This window comes from Cylas formicarius, unplaced genomic scaffold (assembly GCF_029955315.1).
Source record: "Cylas formicarius isolate icCylForm1 unplaced genomic scaffold, icCylForm1.1 PGA_scaffold_2__14_contigs__length_35257938, whole genome shotgun sequence".
In the NCBI taxonomy this organism is placed as follows: domain Eukaryota; kingdom Metazoa; phylum Arthropoda; class Insecta; order Coleoptera; family Brentidae; genus Cylas; species Cylas formicarius.
In genome coordinates, this window is record NW_026844319.1 from 10,931,080 (window position 1) to 10,953,025 (window position 21,946).

The following is a 21,946-nucleotide window of genomic DNA, read 5'->3' on the forward strand; positions in this document are numbered from 1 at the left end:
GCCAATGACTTAATTTGCAGCCAATTGTATGCATTTTTTAATGAATGTATTCCAAGATATACCAATTATTCAAATAGATTTCCCTTATGGTACACTAGTTCTATAATACGTGACATTAAAAAAAAAATAAACTGCACAAAAAAATGAGAAAGGCGCCTAACGATGAGATTTCCGCACAGTTCACAAACCTAAGAAAAATTATTAAAACCGAAATCGATACTGCCTATCGAGGGTATATTGAGAGATTTTGGACATTTGTGAAAAACAAAAAGGATGCCGCTGGCGTTCCCGATTCTATGACCCATGAGGGTTGTCAATTCAACAACCCATCTGATATCGTTAATGGTTTCGCAGATTTCTTTAAACAATCGTTTATTCCCAGATCTAACCTACCTTTGGGTAACAAGGCAAATGGCTCTCTGAATTATCAAGTCAGAGATGTTTGGAATGTTGCCGAAGATGAAGTGATATCTGCTTGTAAGAAATTAAAGCTCAAGTTGACCGTAGGACCAGATGTCATACCATCACTGCTTTTAAAGGACTCCGCTTATGTACTCGCCAAGCCATTTCAGCGATTATTTAGTCTCTGTCTTCAGTCCAGCCGCATTCCTAAGTCGTGGAAAACTTCCAGAGTTTGTCCCGTTCATAAGAAATCAGACAATAATGTCATCAGTAATTATAGACCCATCTCGATAATATGCAACTTCTTCAAGCTATTCGAAATCCTTCTCTATAATGTTATTTACTCGGCGACGAGTCATCAGCTGTGTTCGAAACAACACGGTTTTATAAGGGGTAGATCGACAACTACAAATTTATTTCTTATCACGCAGGATATAGCTAATGCCATCGATGACCACGCACAGCTGGATGTTATTTATGTAGATTTAACAAAATACTAAATCACAGCATTCTGTTAAACAAATTATCTAGAATTGTATTTTCCTCCTCTTTACTCACGTTGACGGAATCATAATTAACTAACCGCAGGCAATACGTTTTCGTGAATGGTTTCAGTTGGAGCAAATATAATGTAACTTCGGGTGTGCCACAGGGCTCCGTCCTAAGGCCGTTATTGTTCATTCTATTTATGAATGACATAGGACCGGACCTTTCCTTCAAATACCTTCTTTATGCGGATGACTTAAAACTGTATGCTGTCATAAGTCATTTTCTTGTTTGCATTCGACTGCAACATGATCTGCAGATTCCAAATCCGTGGTGCAACAACAACATCATGCCTCTCAATATTAACAAATATAGTGTCATGACTTACTCTTTGAAATCGTCGCCAATTCTCTTTGACTACAGCATTGGCTCAACATCTCTCGCTAGACCGGACTCAGTGCGCGACCTAGGTGTAATATTCGATAAAAAGTTGTCGTTTGTCGATCACATCGAGTCAATAGTGGCAAGCTCATCTAAAACTCTAGGTTTTTTGGTCAGATGCGGTAGGGATTTTGCTTCACATAACTCGATAAAGCTTTTGTTTACCGCTTTTATTGATTTGAAGTTAGAATATGCCTCTGCCGTCTGGTCGCCTGGTTATGGCGTTTGTTCGCAGAACTTGTGAGTCCAAACAAAAGCGATTTCTAAAATATATGTTTTATAAAACTCATGGATCTTATCCTGAACAGGGTGTTCCTCTTACTGGGACGCTGAATTTGTTGTCGATGGAAGTTTTGTTATACAAGCTGATTCATTCGGTATATTGTCCTGACTTACTTGAGCAGCTGAATTTCATGGATCCACGGTTAGCATCGCAATACTCTGCTACCTTTTACCTTCCCACCGCGTATGTCTTGAAGTTCTCTCCCTTATATAATATGTGCAACGTTTCCAACCGTACCAGCGATTTAGACATTTTTAATTGCAGTTTGAGTAGCATTAGGCTAAAATTCTGTTGTACCTAGTCTTCTTGCAATTTCGTTGCCTTCGCAGTTGAGTAATTTGCTTCATTAGTATTTTTCTTATGTTCGTTTTGTCCTCTGTGGTTAAGCAATCCATGAGGCGCGTCCCCCGGGTGGCGGATGGGGGAGCCCAGGCCCTCACGGGCCTGGGTGGCTGGGAATAAGGAGGCTTGAGGAGGTAAAAATCCAATAGGGCTGACAAATAACCAGTCGTGAACCAGCTTACCCTGCCCAGCTGTCGTGTCGTGGCTAAGGGCCTGCACAGGGTATAACGGTGCCAACTGGCTTGTAGTCGGTTGATAAACCAGGCGTCGGGGCCGGCTCGACGAGTGGGCACGCGACGCGGGGGGTCTGAGCTTCACCACTTGGACCAAGAGGAGTAAACCTCAATAAAAATCCTAAATCCTACGGTGGGGGGTCGGGCCTAGGGGATGCATGGCTGAATAGAAGATCAGTCTCTACCGATCCCAACCCCGAGGCACCGGGCGCACCTCGGGGAAGGAAGCCTTACCTCTGCATGCGGGGCTCTGCAGAGGTGGACCGTTATGTTTCCCTAGCTACTCGTGGGACCTTTATGGAACCAAAAATGAAATGCGAAGTAATGAAGAAGGAGGAGGGGACCCAGGGGGGCTCCAGCAAGCAGGGGCGTCCTCAGGAAGGCCCCCTCCAAGGGCGATCCGAACAGGATCCCCAGGTCGCCAGCGGGGTGGAGGGCTCGGTACAAACCGGGAACACCACCTCGATGACACACCGCCCCAGACATAGGAGTGGGGCGGAAAAAAGGAGGGCGAAGAAGAAGAGACTCGCGGTGACGGTTTCGGAACCGCAGACGGGCTCTCTTCCGGCGCCCAGGAATCCTGCCACGCCGTCAACGGAGGGCTCCATAGGGGGCACACCGGAAACGGCAGGCGGGAAGCGGAAAAGAAAAATGGGAGAGACCACCCAGGTTGGGGCACCTGCCGGGGGTCGGCGGCCGACACGTGGCCCGGCGAAAGCTAGGCCCGGGAAAGGCGGGCCGTCCCGGGGGGGCTCTGTGAGGGGGGCTCGGTCCTATGCACAAGCGGCGGCAGGGGGGGCCTGAACTGGTGGTGGGCCTCAGAGGACAGGAAACTGACCTGTCTTCCGAGGACCTGCTGCGGTTCATAGGGTCTCTTAACCTCCGCATAAGCATGTATATCATGCAGGGGGGGCAATACACCCCTCCCCGGATACGCTCGGTTAGGCTATGGAGGAGCCACATCCTAATCGAGATGATGGATGAAGAAACCAGGGAGTGGGTTCGCAGGGAGCTGATTAACGTCAGGCCCTGGGGACTCGCAAACCTGGTGGAGGTCGATCCGGAAGGATTGAGACTGAGAAGGGCGGCGATATGGATTCCGGGCCTGGGGGCGGGTGTCTCGAATGAGGCACTAGTCCGCTGCCTGGCAGCTCAGAATGGCCTAGATTGCCGTGCCTGGAGGGTCTGGCAGAGGACGGAGGATGTAAGGGGCACAAGGTTGGTGGTGGGCGTGGACGAGAAATCGGCAAGCGCCATCACGGCTAAGGGCTCACTTCTCTTCTGCCTGGCGACACAGGTAAAAGTGAACCTGGCGGCATCGAGGCCGCAGGGGGATGAGGTGGCCGCGGGGGGCTCACGCGAGGAGGGCTCGTCCATGGAGGTTGGCGGGCCTGTCGGAGAGGCGGCGCCCACGGCTTCTGTGGAGGAAACCTCCGGAGGGCCCTCCGAGGAAGCGAGAACCGAGGAGGTATCTCAGATGGAAGTTGACCGGGGAATCCCATCAGGGTCCACCAGTCAGGAAGCGGAAGCGGAGGGAGGTGCTACCTCGGGCTCGGATTCGGGCTGAGGCTAGCATCGTGACCCGCAGGTGGTATTCCCGCAATAACATCTTCACGGGGATATTACAGATTAACCTGCAACACAGCAGGGCTGCAACGGCCCACTTATGCAGGAAAATTTCGGAGGGCGGTACATCTATTGTACTGATCCAAGAGCCCTGGATTGTAAAATCAAGGGTTAGGGGCTTAACTCTGGGAGGATCGATGCTGCATAGTGTTGACTCCTTAGAGGACGGTCCCAGGGCCTGTATTCTAACCATGGGGCTGGAGGCCTTTTTCCTAAGGGATAAGGCGTCCAGGGACCTGGTTCCAATTCTGGTCAGATCCCCCACTCGGGACGGCGTGAGGGAGGTAGTGATCGCCTCTGCGTACTTTCCAGGCGACCGCAGCTGTCCTCCGCAGGAGATCAGTGACTTGGTCTCCTACTGCGAGGAGGCGAATCTTCCTCTTTTGATTGGCTGCGACAGCAATGCTCACCACGTTTTGTGGGGCAGCGCGGCAACGAATAGAAGGGGGGGAGACCTCGTGGAGTTCTTGGCCTCTGCAGGGCTGCAGGTGGCCAACAGAGGGGTGGAACCCACGTTTTTCACGACGGGTCGGAGCTCGGTCATAGATTTAACACTTTGTACCAGGGCTCTGCTCCCGGAAATAACTGGGTGGTGTGTCTGTGGGGAAGACTCTATGTCGGACCATAGATACATCACCTTTGGGTTGGAGATGGGTGTTCGGGAACCCATTAGATTTAGGAACCCCCGGGCAACAAACTGGGAACTCTATAGAGAGGAACTTGCTTGGCGCCTAGGGGGCTTACCAAGGAAACACCGCACAATGGAGGAGATTGACGAGGCCGCCGACCGAGTCAGCTCCGCTATGATGCGGGCGTTCGAGAATAGTTGCCCTGAGACAGAGGAGCATAGGGCGGGAAGGACTCCTTGGTGGAGCTCTTCCCTGGAGCGTCTCAGGAGGAAAGTGCGGAAGCTGTTCAATACAGCGAGGAGCAGCAGCCAAGGTGCGGACTGGGATCTCTATAGGGAGGTCCGCAGACAGTACAAAAAAGAACTACGGGCATCACAGAGGAGGGCCTGGAGGGGCTACTGCGACGGAGTAATGAATACCCCGGACGCGGCTAGGCTCCTTAGGGTACTCAGAAGTGACCCTGCGGGAAGACTGGGGGTGGTCCGCAGGACCGGCGGTGGCTACACAGCGGGACCAGCGGACACACTACAACAGCTGCTGAACACGCACTTCCCAGGGTCCGCTGATCCGGACACAGGGGGGAATATTGAAGCCGGGGGTCGTCTTGGAGGCGACTACGCCACGGCAAGGAGGGTGGTTACCCATAGTAGGCTGAGGTGGGCTATTGACAGCTTTGGCCCCTTCAAGTCGGCGGGCGGGGATGGAGTTTTTCCGGCTCTGCTGCAAAGGGACGGAGGTCTCCTGACCAGCCCGCTGATGGACCTGTTCAGGGCCTCCATTGCGAGGGGGTACGTGCCCGAGCTGTGGAGACACAGCAGGGTAGTGTTCATTCCCAAGGTAGGGAAGAGTGACTACAGAGACCCGAAGTCGTACCGGCCTGTTTGCCTCACCAGCTTCATTATGAAGACTCTGGAGAGGCTGGTGGACCGGTATCTGAGGGACTGGGTGGAGCTGGAGGCCCCTTTAGAGCCAGCTCAGCATGCGTACCGAAGTGGCGGGTCTGTGGGCTCAGCTCTTCACCATCTGACTTCCAGGTTGGAGGAGGGTATGGGCTCGGGACGGCTGTCGGTGTGCGTGTTCGCTGACATCGAAGGGGCTTTCAATAACACGGCCCTGTACTCGATCTGCAGGGCGGTGGAGAGTACTGGAGTGGGGACGGCCATTGTAAGGTGGATTCGCTCCATGCTAACCGACAGGAGGGTCGAGGCAAGACTGGGTGGGGAGCAGGTCTCCATCGGTTCATCACGGGGTTGTCCACAGGGCGGGGTCTTGTCCCCGTTCCTGTGGTGCCTGGTGGTGAACGAGATATTGCATATTCTGAGGGAAGAACACGGGGTCTATGCTCAGGCATATGTAGACGACCTTGTGATAATGACGCAGGGGACGGACGTGAGGATGATGCAGGGGCTCCTGAACGGGGCATTGGCAAGATTCTCACAATGGTGCCTGGACAGCAAGTTGGCTGTCAATCCTAGCAAGGTGGAGATGGTAATCTTCACTAGGAAAAGGAAGATGGAGTGCAACCTCAACATTTCGATGGATGGGGTGCCTCTTTCTGCAAGCGGAAGTGTCAAGTACTTGGGCGTATGGTTGGACTCTAAGTTGACCTTCCAGGAACATATAAGATCAAGGACCAGGTCGGCCTTTGGAGCTCTGTGGGCGTGCCGGAGAGCGGTAGGGGCACTTGGGGCCTGGGGCCGAAGATCATGCAGTGGATCTACGGTACCATGGTGGTGCCTATGCTCACGCATGGGGCAGTGGCATGGTGGCCGGGGACCAAAAGAGCGGGAGCAAGGCTAGTTCTTGACAGACTGCAGAGATTGGCTTGCCTCTGCATAACGGGCGCCATGAGAACGGCGCCCACGAGGGCCCTGGAGGCTCTGGTGGGGCTGCCCTCTCTGGCGGATCGGGTGCAGATGGAGGCGGCCAGGACAGCTGTGAGGCTGGCGAGCTGCGGGCTCTGGAGGGAGGGAACCCTCAATCGGGGTCCGTACGACATTTTAGAGGGCTGTCGCGGGGATCGCGGGGTCATGGGCATGCCGAGTGACGTCATGATCCCCGAGATGACCTTCTTTGATAAATTGACCTTTCTCTTTCCATCAAGGGAAGATTGGAGAGAGGGCAGAGTCGGCTCCTGGGATGGACTTGTCTGGTACACGGACGGGTCCAGAATTGGGAGATCTGGCCGGAGCTGGAGCGTACTGCGAGACAACGGGATCAAGCTTGTCGGTCCCTCTGGGTCAGTACTGCACTGTGTTTCAGGCGAAAATTTTCGCTTTATTGATGGCGGCCAGAGAGGTGCTTCGGCTCAACTACGGAAGCAGGAGAGTCTTCTTCTGCTCGGATAGTAGGGCTGCACTCATGGCGCTGAAGTCAGTGCGTACGCGCTCCTTGTTGATAAAGGAGTGCAAAGGGGTACTGAGGAGGGTGGCTGAGGAGAGAAAGGTCACGTTGGTCTGGGTTCCGGGTCACACCGGTGTCCGGGGCAATGAGGCAGCGGACGCCTTAGCCAGGGAGGGCTCCTCGCATAGGCATATAGGGCCAGAGCCCCGCTTGGGGATCGCCCCGTGTGTGAGGCGGGGAGCTCTCGAAGCCTGGGCGAGAGACCGGGCCGCGGGGGGCTGGAGAGTTGCTCCAGGAATGAGGCAGGCGAGGCTTATGATGGATGGGCCCGCCCTTCCTCGGACCAGGGAGCTGCTTAGACTGACCAGGAGGGAGTGTAGAGCACTAACAGGGGCCTACACAGGACATTGCAGGCTTAGGAGGCATCTCTGCTTGCTAAGCATTGGAGACGACCCGGAGTGTAGGTGGTGCATGGAAGGGGAGGAGACCCCGTATCATCTGCTCACCGAGTGCCCTGCCTTGACATGGGCAAGATTGGGAGTCTTCGGAACGGCCCTGATCGATCCGGACTCAGTGCACGGTATTGGGCTAAAGGAGTTGCTGACCTTCTACAGGAGGGGCGGCATTCTGGACGCCCTCTAGAGCGGCCTGGGGGCACAACGGGCCCATCTGGTGGCCTAAGTGCTTGGACGCCCGCGAGGGCGCCCCCCTTTAATACCAATACCAATACCAATACCAATGTTCGTTTTGTTGTGGATCATCTTTTTTGCAATATTAGTGTATTTGCGTGGTGGGGTTTATACTTTGTAAATAATGTTGTAATTCTGATTAAATGTAGTTGGTGTTCTCCTGCTCTATAATTGGGTTTGATCCTGTTAAGCAGTGTATGTAAATAAATTAATAATGTACATGCTCAGATTATTTTGAATACATAAAACCAAATATGCCTGGCTTTATTGTAAACCAACCTTAATTTTGATATGTCATTGTCCAGCTTGACGTGTTTGTTGTATTCCTCTTTTCCAATTATGCCATCATATTTAATTCAATAAATGAATATTGGCTAATTAAAATTTATTCAAACTCAGCACATGAGTTAATCAAGGTACCGGCATTTTTAAAAAGTTATATTAGAACTTTGAATAAAAATGTACAAGGGTGCCAAAAGTTGGGCTTTACTCTATCGTTGACTAGCCCTGCATATTGTGATTCATAAAGATTCTCTAAACTGGAGGTACCAAACACCAAAATATTATGATTGAGCTCAACATGAATTGAATGTTTTAATTTTATTCTGAATTTTTTGTGTGGTCATAAAAAAAATGGCAGTTTTTTTTTGACATGACAATTACGATTTTCGAACTTGTTTAGGTGTTGCTTCTAGAGTGCGATATTTTCAGCATACTATTTACATAAATCGAATCTTTTTTTTATCTGTCGAGTTCTAGTTGAAATATGATGAAAATTTGAAAGCATTTTCGGACTTATTTTTCCTGATTTTATTCATAAATAATTAAAAGATGAAAAGGTACGGAGAACGTTTGGATTCAGAATGTTCTTTACGAGAGGCTTATGTCAGAAATTCTAACTTTTTTTCAGAATTTCTGAGTTATTCCTAAACAAATTTCCTATTTAAATTTAAACCTATATTTTCTGTTGGTGGCCTTTCAGCGCGTTCGTAGAAGATTATTGTTTAATTTTTTCGGTTTGTAAACATGCTGTGTGGATATCTAATGTTAAGCGATACGCAAATGTAGGTAAAGCTATTGTGTGTGTAAAAAGTGGTTGCCTTTCACTGGGCCGCTCATCAGTATCAAATTACATTTTTGCATTTTCGATGTGTATCGTTTGTACATCATTATTTTTATATCGACGACCATATCAATCCGTAACGAATACGCGAGTAGATCTTATCCATCAACGAATCGCTGCACGAACCATTCCGTACTTATAATGATGCCAATGGAGGACACAAAATATCCTTTGTGAGCGATGGAGGAAAATACCGTCAGCGCCGTAAAATAACAGTGCATCAAACTTTCCTTTACGTCGTTTCTGCGTCATCGTCCCACATATTACGAGAAAATTTCATAGACCCAAAGTAACCTGATTTAATTACACGAAGAAATTGATTGACCAAATTGGGAAATGTAATAAAGAGCCGCTGCCGCCCGGGAGACTGGATGTTTCGGAACTCATTATTTTTTCTCCGAAGAGGATTGGGATAGAAATATGATTGGATAGAAACTGGATAGGGATTGAGGTTTAAACTTCGGGAAAAGCTCGAGAAAAACTCCACTTCCGAATTAGTTGTTAAAATTGCGTTTATATTTGACGGTATTCAGTCAATCGAAACATTTTCGGGAATTTTGTAAAGGACCGTGACGTTTGAAATGGTGACAATTTCCAAATTTGCAATGAAGCGAAGTGGAGCACTCGTAATTGTTATTCGACAAGTTAGTTTTAGAGGAAAAAAGATGAGTTATAGAACTCAATTCTTTGTTACAACATTGCCTAAACTCATCGGCAGTATTGTCGAAAAGAATAACGTTAAAAACCCCTTCTGGCATTCATCAATTAGGAACCAAATCTCAAAAACGAATTTTACCACCTTTCCTCTGTATTAATATTAATGACTTGTTTTTTGTTTCAGGGATTTCTAGGAGCACTGGCACGTAATCCGTAAGTAAAATTATCTAGTTAGCTAAGTGGACAATAATATCCTTAAATATCCCAGAACGAATGGTTTTGCAAACTTGTTATCCACCAAAATGAGTTTTTTTATCGGTACACTACTTAACGCAATAACAAAAAATGTAAATCAAACCCAAGAATGGTGAGTTTGAAACACCAAACAGAATTAAGGTGCCAATAAAACAAATGCGTTTTTAATATGTGCCGTATCCAAATCTTGTACACCAGAGAGAATCACGGGTTTGTTTCATATAATGGCAACATTTAAAATGTTCGTAAAAACGATATGAGGATCAAGTTTTCAAAGAATACTATTTACAAATCTTCTGGATTCATTCTGCGACGGTTGTGTATAAGTCAAACTTCCTGACGCTTCGCCAATTATCCTGTTGGCTTCTTTACAGCTTAACTGAATCTGGCTCGCATTTTACTCTGTACCTGCTTATATATTGTTTGTAGTAAAGAAGGGGTATGAACCATACCTCAGATGACTGATTCCCATGCTGGTGAAAGGTAAAGACTTGAGTTGAGATTATTCGATTGCTTATAGATCTAATTTTAATTTTATCGAATAACATTTGATGTACGGTTTTATAATTGTGTTTGGCAACTGCTGAGTTCATTTGTCGCAGTCTTAAGGCTCTTTCATGTTCTTTGAACCTGTTTGATATTTGTCGTTATGAAATAGGGGATATCGTATGCATGGAATGCTGTAAATTCTTGATATCTCAATTATATCTTTGACGGATCGAAGAAGTTGGGAATTTTTTTGGTTTTGACGTTATATTTCTTAAGAACTTTTGATATTTGATCAGTAATGTTTTGAATATAAAGAAGGACAACAGTGACAAATATCGGGTTGTTTTGGGTCTCATTGTCTTTGGGAAGGTTTGGGTGAAGTGTATTTTGTGATCCAATGCTTAATACATCTAATGTGGAAATTATTAGAGAGAGGAGCAGATGTAAGGTGTTTTAATTCTGGATTCAGTAACTCAGGTTGAAATAGTCTTACAATTTTGTTAACAAAATTTTTGGGCAGGATGGATATGTGACAAGTAGAATATGTTCCATTTTTCATTTGAGATGGGAAGGAGAAGCCAACAGGATGATTAGCGAGACGTCAGCAAGTTTGATTTATAAACAACCGCCGCAGGAGAAATCCAAAGGATTTGTAAATGAAATGAAGAAGAATATCTTATAGAATTTTAATGGCCAAAAGTAGATCTCAGCTTTACGCATGCACGAGTACTGGTGGTAAGAGACCTGACAGGACGACTTCATTGAAGAGGACAGCTCCATAACACATTGTCGACAACACCTGGAGGCCATATTTAAACGAGAAGGAAACTCCTATTCATCTTTTAACTAGCTGCGCGCCATTTGCGATAGTCGATTAAGAGTACTAGAGACTTAATTCTGACCGAGAAACTATCCAAACTCCAATCTATAATTCATGGACGGTACAGACGCGTTCTAGGAAAAAATTTGGCGATAAATGAATTTCAATTTCCCCCGTCCCTTTTAAGGTAGAGTTCTCAATTAAAAGTCGCTTTTATCAAACACATCACTAGCTATCCGACTTCCATGGTAATACTCTTATGGGCAAGCCATACTGGCATGACTGGCACTTTATGACAGGACAATAGGGGAAGCCATGGGTCATCAGGACGAGCGACTATACAAAGTCCTAGGAAAAGCCATTCGTAACGTCAGACCAGAGGGTACCCGCCTTCCGAGTTTATTATTAAATGGAAGTTGCGAAACTTATGTTCTGCTGACTAGGCGTTTTTTAGCCAATCACGACCTATCTAGTTGAGACATTTTTAACATTTTTAAATTGCTACTATGCGTTACCTTTAATCTCCACCATAGCCGAAACATACCCGGTCAGTAATTGAGCGTAAAGTGTATACTCCGGCAACCCTGCGGACTTTTGTCCTTCCATCCAACTAGGATTAGATTGATTAAATTGTCGAACAGATTTTAAGGTTTCTTCAATAAATTTGTTATGTTTGGCTTTTGTACTTATAGTGTTCTGTTTGTTGAACAGAAATTTTGGTCCACAAAAACTGGCATGAACTTCGTAACGGTTCAGATTATGGTAAAATAGGTTAGAAAAATTTTCTCTATCAATTATTTTGTAAGAACAAACAAAAAATGTTCGTGATATGAAAAATTTAGTCTTGTTCTAGTGGTGGTGGTTCTATAGGTAAGCTGAAATTTATATATTGATTCTAGTTTGCTTAGGTGACTAATGGATGACACAATTTGAGTATCCCAGTGAAACGGAAGTAGAGAATGTAAAGAATGTAAATTTCGCAAGCAAATTCCTTATTAAATCCAAAAAGCCGTAAAATAAATATTGCAAATTTCCCTAATATGAAACCAAGTACTTATTAACCCAATGCATCGGAATCCATTCCAAAGGGTATATTTTTAATGCCCCCTTCCCAGGAAAACAAATACCGGGAAGAGGCGTAATGGTGATAAGTGTTATATTTCTTTAAAGGAAATCGACGAACTTTGAAAACACTCCGCTTTGAAGGATTTTTTTATGGCGCCGGTAGAGCAGACTTTCTCATTCCGCGCAGACCCTCGGATAGGAATATTATGTTTCGAGATAAAATGTTAATGCGTCGTTGAAACATTATAATGTAGCGGCGCCATAAAAAAATGACGTTTACGCGGAACGTAAATGGAACGCAACTTGCTGATCTCAAGGGGTAAAAGTGACGCAGCCCAAAAATTTGTAATAACAGCAACTCGTTGCGGATATCGAACTAAAACCAACCAGACGACCAGTCAGAAAATTTACCGCATTGGTTTTAGACGGAATTAGTGTATAGTAAGTGAGGATGTAATCGTCTTTTAATTCTCAACTTTGTTCTTGTTCTTCGTTCTTTAGAAAGTTCTATAACTTTGAAATTCCAACAATATTTTTGACGAAGATATGAAAAATCTATTCATGTTTTCTTAAGTACTCAAATAAATACTTAAACTGTTGTGTCAACGTGATAGACCGATATAGTTTATCTTAGAACTGTTACAGAAAAAGCTGTAAACATTAATTTTTCAAAGAAACTTCCACAGGCTACTGTGATGCTTTTTACAAAACTTCTGGATTCCTCCTGCGTCGGTTTTTGCTTAGTCGAAATTGCTGACGTTTCGCCAATCATCCTGAAGAAGCCAACAGGATGATTGGCGAAACGTCAGCAATTTCGACTAAGCAAAAAACCGACGCAGGAGGAATCCAGAAGTTTTATAAAAAGCAGCTGTCAACATTGCTTATGTGCCTCCACCAAAAATATCTATAGGTGTGGCAGCTATTGTACCTGGCCAGCGACCTGGAGGAACAACAACGTTTTGTTGGAATCAGTGCCTGTTCATTCTATGTAGAGTTTGTCTCTACGATAGTAAGGGCCGAGCCTACGGCATTTTTTTGTTTAATATGAAGAAGTGTTTTTCATTGCAGCATTACAACTTGCGCTTTACTCGAGGTATACTTAATGGCTTTTATAATTTATCTTTTTTTCTAAAAATATAGTATAATTTCTATTCTGTCTGTAATGGAGGAGACCATAATTGATGAATTTCTATTTTGGAAACACTTTAATCACAAGTCACATCTAGAAATTACCTCGCCTATCTAGATGTGCTAACCAAAACTGTTCAGTTTCAAAAACAGTTTGAAGAAAAGCAAAAGTAACAAATCACTAGCGAATGTTTTGAATCTTCGCGATTCCATTTGTAGACAGTAAATAAGGAGTGGTAATGCGTGATTATTAATATTTCAAATTCCAGTTGAATTTAATAAAAATGTATTAAACTGTCGATCACTTTGCGGTAATTAAAATGTGAAATATCTAAAATTTCACAATCTTCACTACCCTCAGGTGGTATATTCCATCACATTAAGAGATCTGGCGTAAGCTTAGATCTGGATTACAAATTCCAGAGCCTTTGCGTTGCGAGCCGCTCCCTCCATAATAGCTTGATCTCTGTGATTGAACTTCAGAGCTTTGATGCCGACACTCTCCCAATAGCTTTTGCACAGTGTAAGTCGCAGGTTTATATATCGGTATTGACCGTGTGATGGGCTCAGTATTCCGTCACCACATGTCACCACGTTTTTGGCATGATATTCCGATATATGTCTGTAGTAATTCATGTTAATCCAGGCCAGATACAGAACGGCGTGTTATTAAAAGTAGTAGGCTTTGTGCAATTCAGACAAAAACTTGGTTTGCTTACTTGGTTGGTAGGTTTGATTCTATGTATTCACGAATAATGAGTTCATTACGTTTAGTCTGTTAAGAATATATTTTTAATATTATATTTCTAAGCCTAAGGCTAATCGTAAACGTATCAACCACGTTTATGCTATATTATGTAATAAGTGGTGTAAATGTAGCTAGTGATTAATAAACAAATGACTTATAAATTTACCAAACGTGTTGCATACTATACTTTTTCTACGGCCGTTAGTTCTTGGGTATATTTTTGCAAAACTACACGAATGTTTAATAAACGAGTGAGTTAAAAAGTTTACCGAACGTGTTGCATATTATACTTTTGCTAGGACCGTTAAATTTTGGGTAAATTTTCGCAAAACAACAAGAATACATTCACTGACATGACCGTCAGAATTGACAAACCTTCAAAATTCAAAGCGAAACAAAACTGATGTGCTAAAGTGACGTTTCCCGCACGCTAGATCGGTGTATTGTTAGGTATTTTACAGACGGGAGTAGAAAAATTATTTTATCATAATTGACTTTATTGCAATGTAAAGTTACAAGAGCCGAAGTTGAAATTCAGCTTTCTAGTTAAATCTATTTTCTTAATCAAACCTAATGTATACGTATACAGAGAAAATAAGCGATTTGATTTACCTGACGATTTTATTTTAGAAATTGTAGTATATGGAGAAATTAAGCAAATCGGTTTTGCGAAAATACTTAGACTGTATTACCGCATAAAGGAATCTCAACTGAAATACATTATAACTTGGTTTATTTTCCACTGTTACATCGTCACGAGACATTACACTTAGCTCTACTGACAGTATTTATTTTTCAACCGACCCTTCGTCGAAAGTTCTTTTCTTTTCCGCCTGTTGCCGCTGCGCACAGCGTTGTCGGTATGACGCTCCACAAATGTTATTAAATTAAAATTAATTCGTAAACAACTAATGCGAAAAATCGATTTAGGGGAGATATAGAAAATTATTATAAGAGGTTTAGTAAAATGTTGGTGATTCGTTGTTAGAAACAAATCACCGGCGCGCCATTTATTGGAAGAACTATGGCTAAAGCTGACGAAGATTTTAACCATGAAATGGAAAACAAGTGAAAAGGAAATGCGAGCAACTTTGTATATTTAAATTTTGCTTCTAAGCTATGTAAAATAATTCTGATGACTGACAACGCTAAAATAAAATCAAAGCACATCTAAAGATAGTGGAACAAAATGGTCTTAATATATCCTTTCTTTGACAAAAAATTAAAAATTCTATATACATTTTGTCACCGGAAACAGCCAAATTTTCGACTTTTATGAAGTACTGTCGAAAATACCCATTAAAAAACTTTCAAACGGAATACTATCAGAAGCACGAATATGCATCTTTGTCCAAATTTAGTCCAGTCTTATCTGCTACAAATTGCTGCCGCAAACAACCGGTATAATGTTCCGTCCAACCGGATTGAAGAAAAAAGAACAATAAATATCGCGGAAATATCGAATAAATCCTCCGGAGTCTGAGAATAGGAAACCGCTTCATTGGGTTTACCAGTCAGCGACTGGATAGGCGGTGCATCTGACAGATTTCACGTATAACTTGGTAAATTGAATAAATTTTGATTCTGATTGACGCCGTAATAAAGAATGTATGGTTCTTAAATGGAGTGTATTGGCTTTCGATATTCAGAGCATCGGCGACGGCACTGTTGGGATTATCCGCTCGTAGCGTTCGATGCAAATGCATCTAAAATATACGGTGGTTCGATACTGGTTGCTGTCGATAATATTTGTTATATATTTATAGAATCCGAAGGACGTTGGCAACGGTAGTCAATTTAGACCAGTTTTTCGTCTGATTGAATTCGGTCCGCTTCGCTTAATGATCCAGACGAAATAGGAATATTTTTCATTGATATACGGATGAGATATGGAATCAGAGTCCATCGTTTAGAACAGTAAAGATTTTTTAACCAAGACATTCTTCTCCTTCCAGGGCCTCACTTGCTGTTTATTTTTCCTCCATTATTAGGTGTACTATGGCATATTTGTCGCTTGATATGACCAAAGCATTCTAGCTTAGTGTTTGATGGATAGAATTATCTCCGGATGTTTGTTCATTTTCCCTAGCACTACCGAATTTTTCATTTTATGTTTTATCTAACCATTTTTACGAATGCTGCTCGTGCTTTTTCATGCCTACTAAAGTTCATATATTCGGTTTTATTAACATTTAGTTAAGCACATGAGTTAGTAATCTGATTCATCAACAACCGCATATCTTCATTGATATTCGCAGTGATTAATTATTGTCATCGGCGTATCTAACGTTATTAGCAGTTTTTCCTTTTACGATCACTCCCGGCATGCTGCCGCTCAACGCTTCGTTAAAAAATTCTTCGCAATGCAAGTTGAACAACAAAGGTGACAACGGTGATCTCTATGTCATTGCTGAGATGCGCTACCTCTGGTATCGACCCCAGACCTTTTAAGGAGTTGAAGCAGTTTGCTGCACTCCCCCTTTTTCGAAATCAATCATACTTTTTCAGATCACAGAACGGTTTGGTGAATTAAACCTAAAGGGCAACAAAATGAAACCTAAAATCGCTATTCAAAAAACTTTATTTTAATTTTTTTTTGCCGAATCTGCAGACCTTAACCTGGATAAACATTATTTAACAGTGTTGATAAAAAAATCATCACTTTAATAGATTTTTACTAGCAGTGTTTGATGAGCTCTACTAAAGCAAGCCAGAATAACAAAAATTAAGTCGCCTTGGCTTAAGTCCCTTCTGAAAGAAAGTGACAATGCCCTCAAAAAGTTTATACGCACTAAATTGATTAACGACTGGGAATGGTACACGACATGGTTGGCTACTTTTGCTTAGTCGTGATCGAAATTTACTATTTAATCTGGCAGTTCCAAATATTTTGGAAATATTTCAGTTAAGTGTAATAACTAAATCGCGGTATATGGGGGGAGTGGTTAATAAAAATAATCAATTTCAGTTCATCATATGTTCGATTGAAGATGTCAATAGGGCTTTGTACAGTATCAAGACAAACGTCTGCCATACAGCTGGGGTAACTGTATCTATGCCAAAATATTGTAACCTATTTCTAAAGTCCTACATCACTAATATCATTATGGCATTATAACAATCCAGTAATTTCTAAAATTTTGGAAAAAATCTTATACTCTCAAATATTTGTACTTTAATAACACTAAAATTATTCCGATTGCGCAAAACGGGTTTCGTAAGGGACTTAGCCCATCCTAAGCCCTTGCAGTGGTTACTGATTATGCTATCGAGAGCTATGATCACGGTCTAGAAAACTATTATCCATACTTTATTATTATGGGTTTGAGCATGGATCCTTATATCTTGTCAGATCTTTTTTGTGTGAAAGGTCACAACAAATTTTTCATTACCTACAGTTCAGAACTTCAGAACCTCAGACTTGCTGATGGCACGTAGCTTTATTGTCACTTTCCTGACACCGATTTTAATACTTTCACGGATTCTAAGTGTCTAGTCTAAATCTACAAAAGGATCTTTCTAAGCAACAGGCGCTAAAACCGAATGCCTGCAAATCCAAATTACTGCTATTTGGTAAAAAGGCTTGATTCCAATTTACTCTTTACCGAACATATAAAAAATCTTACCCAAAGTAACTTTACTGCAGTCGTCATTTTCTGAGTGCATTAGTACTCTCTCATTTTATACAAACTTTATCTACGGTCCCCCGTCTTAGGCAGCCGGAGCACTATCGCATTCAAAAGGTGCAGAGCTGTTGCTGTCGTTTGATATTTAACCTAAGAAAATCGGATCATATACCACATAAAGTTAATGAACTTCAGTGGTTGAACATGTTTTATCATTTGGGTTGTTTTGGACATGGTTCAACAAAATGCTCTTTTGTTGCTGTAGATCGCCTTAGAAATAAATTTGATGAAATGCACAATAGATATATACCAGAAATAAATTAAAATTTCACAAAAAAGTTTTATTTATAACCACACTAAACTTTAGATTTCCTTACTTCATGATTTAATAAACCATAATTTTAAAACATTCAAAGTCCTGCAAAGAAATAAACTTATATAACCAGCAGGTAGAGAGTCCTATTGCTTATTGCACTGTACTAACTCAAATGGCATATATACTTTTTTTTGGTATTTATTTAATGGTACATTTACTTTCTTTTTGGTACATAATTTATGTTACTTGGCTTATTTATAAGTCTACGCTCTATCTGCATGAACTAGGTAGTATGCTATTTGATTTACCAGGGTTAAGTTTGAATAGCATTAGAGTAGATCTCGCCTTGCATATAATTATATTTTTCGTGATTATTGTTATATATATATATATATATATATATATATATATATATATATATATATATATATATATATATATATACATCCCGCTATTTTCCGAGCATCCTTTCATGGATCCGTCTCTGAGCGTCCAGTATCGTTTTCTTCAAGATCCCTACTTTAACAAGTGAATATTTTGAAGTTTTATAAACGAGATGGCGTTGAGTTTCCTTAGGACAGATTTTACGAAGATCATTTTTGTGAAGTTTTATGATACTTATATGTCGGCGTCCTTTTATAGAGGTACCTTGCTAGCGTCCAATATACACGGGAAAACTTTTACATTTCAGCATCCTAGCGTCCGTATGTATATTTTTCATTTATTGGGCAGATTTCTGAGCGTCCGAGCAACGTTGCCCGATTGATTGTGTATTAAAGTACATATAAATAGATATGGTCTTTAGAACACGCTTCTCCTTTTTAACATGACGGTGCACAGTCGAGCGGGTATAAGGCGATTCATGTTTTCGCTATATTTTGAAAAATGTTTTGTTGCTAACTGTTTTATTTTTTATTTTATTATTTTTTTTTTGTAGATTTGGTAGGTTTTAAAGCTCTTTGCTAAACTTAATTTCTTTGTGTAGATGTTTTCTTTAACACGTCGCCCGATTTTGGAAAGTAATTCTTGAATTTTTTGATTCTTGAATATGTTTGCCAGAAATATTGCACATGTATTTACGTTAGCCAGGCGCTGCTTGGACATAAACCTAACCAATAATAATAATAATTGAAAGCAAATACTATTATTAATTTTTCAAAGAAACTTCCACAGGCTACTGTAATACTTTCTACAAAACTTCTGGTTTCCTCCTGCGCCGGTTTTTGCTGAGTCGAACTTGCTGACGTTTCGCCAATCTTCCTGTTGGCTTCTTCAGGGATTGAGTGAAACTGGCTCGCATTTTACTCTGTACCTGTATATATATTGTTTGAGGGGGGCGGAGCTAAATGAGGGGCATGAACACCGTCTCGGATCACTGATTCCCATGTTGGTGACCGGTAAAGACCAGAGTCGCGGTTAACATTCTTTGGTTGTTTAGAGATTTGTTTGATTACATACAAGAATTCGCCAACAGCTGATGAATTTATTTGTCTTAGTCGTAAGGCTCTTTCGTGTTCTTTGAGCCTAGTTGATATTTTTCGTCCGGTTTCTCCAATGTATTCTTTGCCGCATATGTAACCCAGAAGTTTTGTAAAAAGTAAATACTAATATTTAAATATTATTTTTTTAAATTGTTTACTAAGTTCTTGACAGTTGACTTATTTGCAGATCAATAAATTATGGTACCAAACTAAGAAAAACTGTTAATTTAGAAATTATGTAATATAATTTCAACTGGCCAACTGAGGCAATATTACTGTGTTGTTTGTGCTTAATGTTGGTCTAAAATGGGCCGATGTTAGTTATTTGGAATAATTAGAAGTTACTATTTTAGTTTAATTAAAAAAAATTATAAAGAACACAGACAACTGCGATGAAAACGGCATTCGTTACTCGTTAAAATTAACATTTTCTTCAGAAGGCTATTTACAAATCTTCTAGATCCCTTCTGCATCTTTTGTTTATAAATAAAGCTAGCTGACGTTTCACCAATCATCCTGATGGCTTCCTCAGAGCTTAAGTGAAGCTTGCTCACATTCTATTCTGAACTCACTGATATACTGTTTGAGAGAGGCGGAGCTACAAGAGTGACATGAACATTGTCTCGGATTTCCATATTGTTGAAAATCAGAGTCGCGGTTAAGATTGTTTGGTTGTTTAGAGATTTCTATTAATTTTCGGATATTTCCCTGGTAGAAGAATCGATTACATTGATTAATTTTTAATTTGATCGAATGAGATTTCGGTGTCATTATTGTTTTCGGCAACCGCTTATGACTCTATTTGTCATAGTCGTATATTTTTTGTTCTGTTTCTCTGGTTAGTTTTGACATAGCTCTTTCAGATATATTGCAATTCGGGAATCTGAAATCAAACATATTCAACCAAATTGAAAAATGCTTGTCTGGAACATATTTTTCTTGTAACGGTCAAATTTATGAACAGGACCAGCTGTGAGATCTCCAGAATGGTTGGCGAAACGTCAGAAAGTTCGATTTATCAACCACCGACGCAGGTAGAATGCAGAATATTTGTAAATAGTCTTACATTATTCTGTGAAAGTTTCCTTTAAAAAAAAATCTTCAGAAATCTTTGCTAAACAAGTTTGATAAACGCCGTATTAGTTTATTTGGCACGAATGGAGCGAGTGCTTAATAAATGAGTGAAAGAAGAAGTTTACAAGGTGTTGCATACTATATGCGTGTACCTTGACCATCAGAATCGACAAACCAAAGCACTGGCTAATATATCACCGGAAATATCCGCAGTGGCTCGCAGCCCTACGTAACGTCTTTAAGCCACACTGTATAATGCGTATTTTAGAGCAGGAATGTAAAAGGGGGATTTTTTTAAATCAATTTGGGAAAAAAATTAGATGATATCCAAGGAACTAAAGAGACACTTTTTATCCCGAGGCAAAACTTTATAGAGAATATGTCGAAAATCACCTAAAAAGATACTTTATTTCAGAGGTTCATTGTTAGGATTTAAGTTTAGGTACATTAAAAAAAGTAATATATGAAAATATTGTTCAGTGGCAGTGGTGATACATTATTGTACTTTACTTTTCATCCCTCACATTCCTTGTTTAACTTCATTTTTATTTATATCTTAGGGCACAATGAAGAAAAATAACTATTAAAAAGAACACTTTTATCGAATAACTTTTATCAAAGTTCATTTCAAAATAATAATTTTTACTAAAATATAGAAATGTTACTTTTCACATTTATTTTGGTTTGATTAAAAGCAAAAGTCAACAACTTAAATCGTTCAATAAAATAGTTCTTATATGTTGCGCACTTTAATAGGCGACCTATTAATATTAATGAAATATTATTAGACGATAAAATCAAAATATTTTATTACCTAATTATTTAGATAAGTATTTAGCAAATGATATTTTAATTTGCAAATTGCAACAATTTCTTTTCCTATTGCATTAAACAACCATTTATGTTCAATATCTCTATAATATAAATATTTATATTCGATATTTTTAATATTTCGAACACCGTTCTAAATAGCATTTAGCAGAAATTATCGGAAGAAAGTAATAAATCTAAAAATGTGCCCAAAAATTAAAAAAGATTCAGAAGTTATTGCATAGTATTCGCATATAAAAAACCAAAACTTGTTGGTGCCATTTTGTTTAATTAAAACATTTTAATAATGTTGCTTCATGGATCTGAAGATTATATAATGCAATAATAATAAAATAATCGAAAAATAGCAATTTGTGCAACTAAATAAAAAATATAACTTTTTTTAAGTGATCGAGGATGGCTCGGTTGGTAAGTCGTTAGACCTGCCAACTCGACTTGCAGTAGAAGTTGTTGGTTCGATTCCCACCTGGAGTCTTGGGTGTTGTTATTGCGTTTGTTGTCCGACTTTAACGACTGACTTCAATCTAGTCAGGCTTCTAAGTAAAGACAGACGCGAGTTCATTGAATTAAGGTAAAAAAAATGCAACCGGCGGACAAATAGTTGAAAAAAGAATAACTTTATGCAATGAGCGGATTTTCTCACGAAGAGAGCAAGCGAAACAAAAGAGTTTGGCGACGTGTCACAGAATGTTGTTTTAAATTCTAATATCATATAAAGCGTACGGCATTGGCAACAGGATATAAATATGATTTTTGTAAATTTTGAATTCTTTACCACACATTTCGAAAATAAACTTTTATTAATTATTTAATTTTTTAATAGAAAAAAAAAGTCTTGTGTATTGGTGTTACGTTTACG

The 21,946-nt window shown here is 41.1% G+C and overlaps 1 protein-coding gene across 10 annotated transcripts in view; it reads left to right on the forward strand.

Moving 5' to 3' along the window:
- Positions 1–21,946, forward strand: part of LOC132698809 (tyrosine-protein phosphatase Lar) — a 1,212,853-nt gene that overhangs the window by 668,410 nt on the left and 522,497 nt on the right. For all 10 annotated transcript variants that reach the window (XM_060665109.1, XM_060665108.1, XM_060665111.1 and 7 more), the window contains one exon: positions 9,439–9,467. The gene's annotated coding sequence lies outside the window, so the exon portion shown is untranslated. The remainder of the gene's footprint in view (positions 1–9,438; positions 9,468–21,946) is intronic.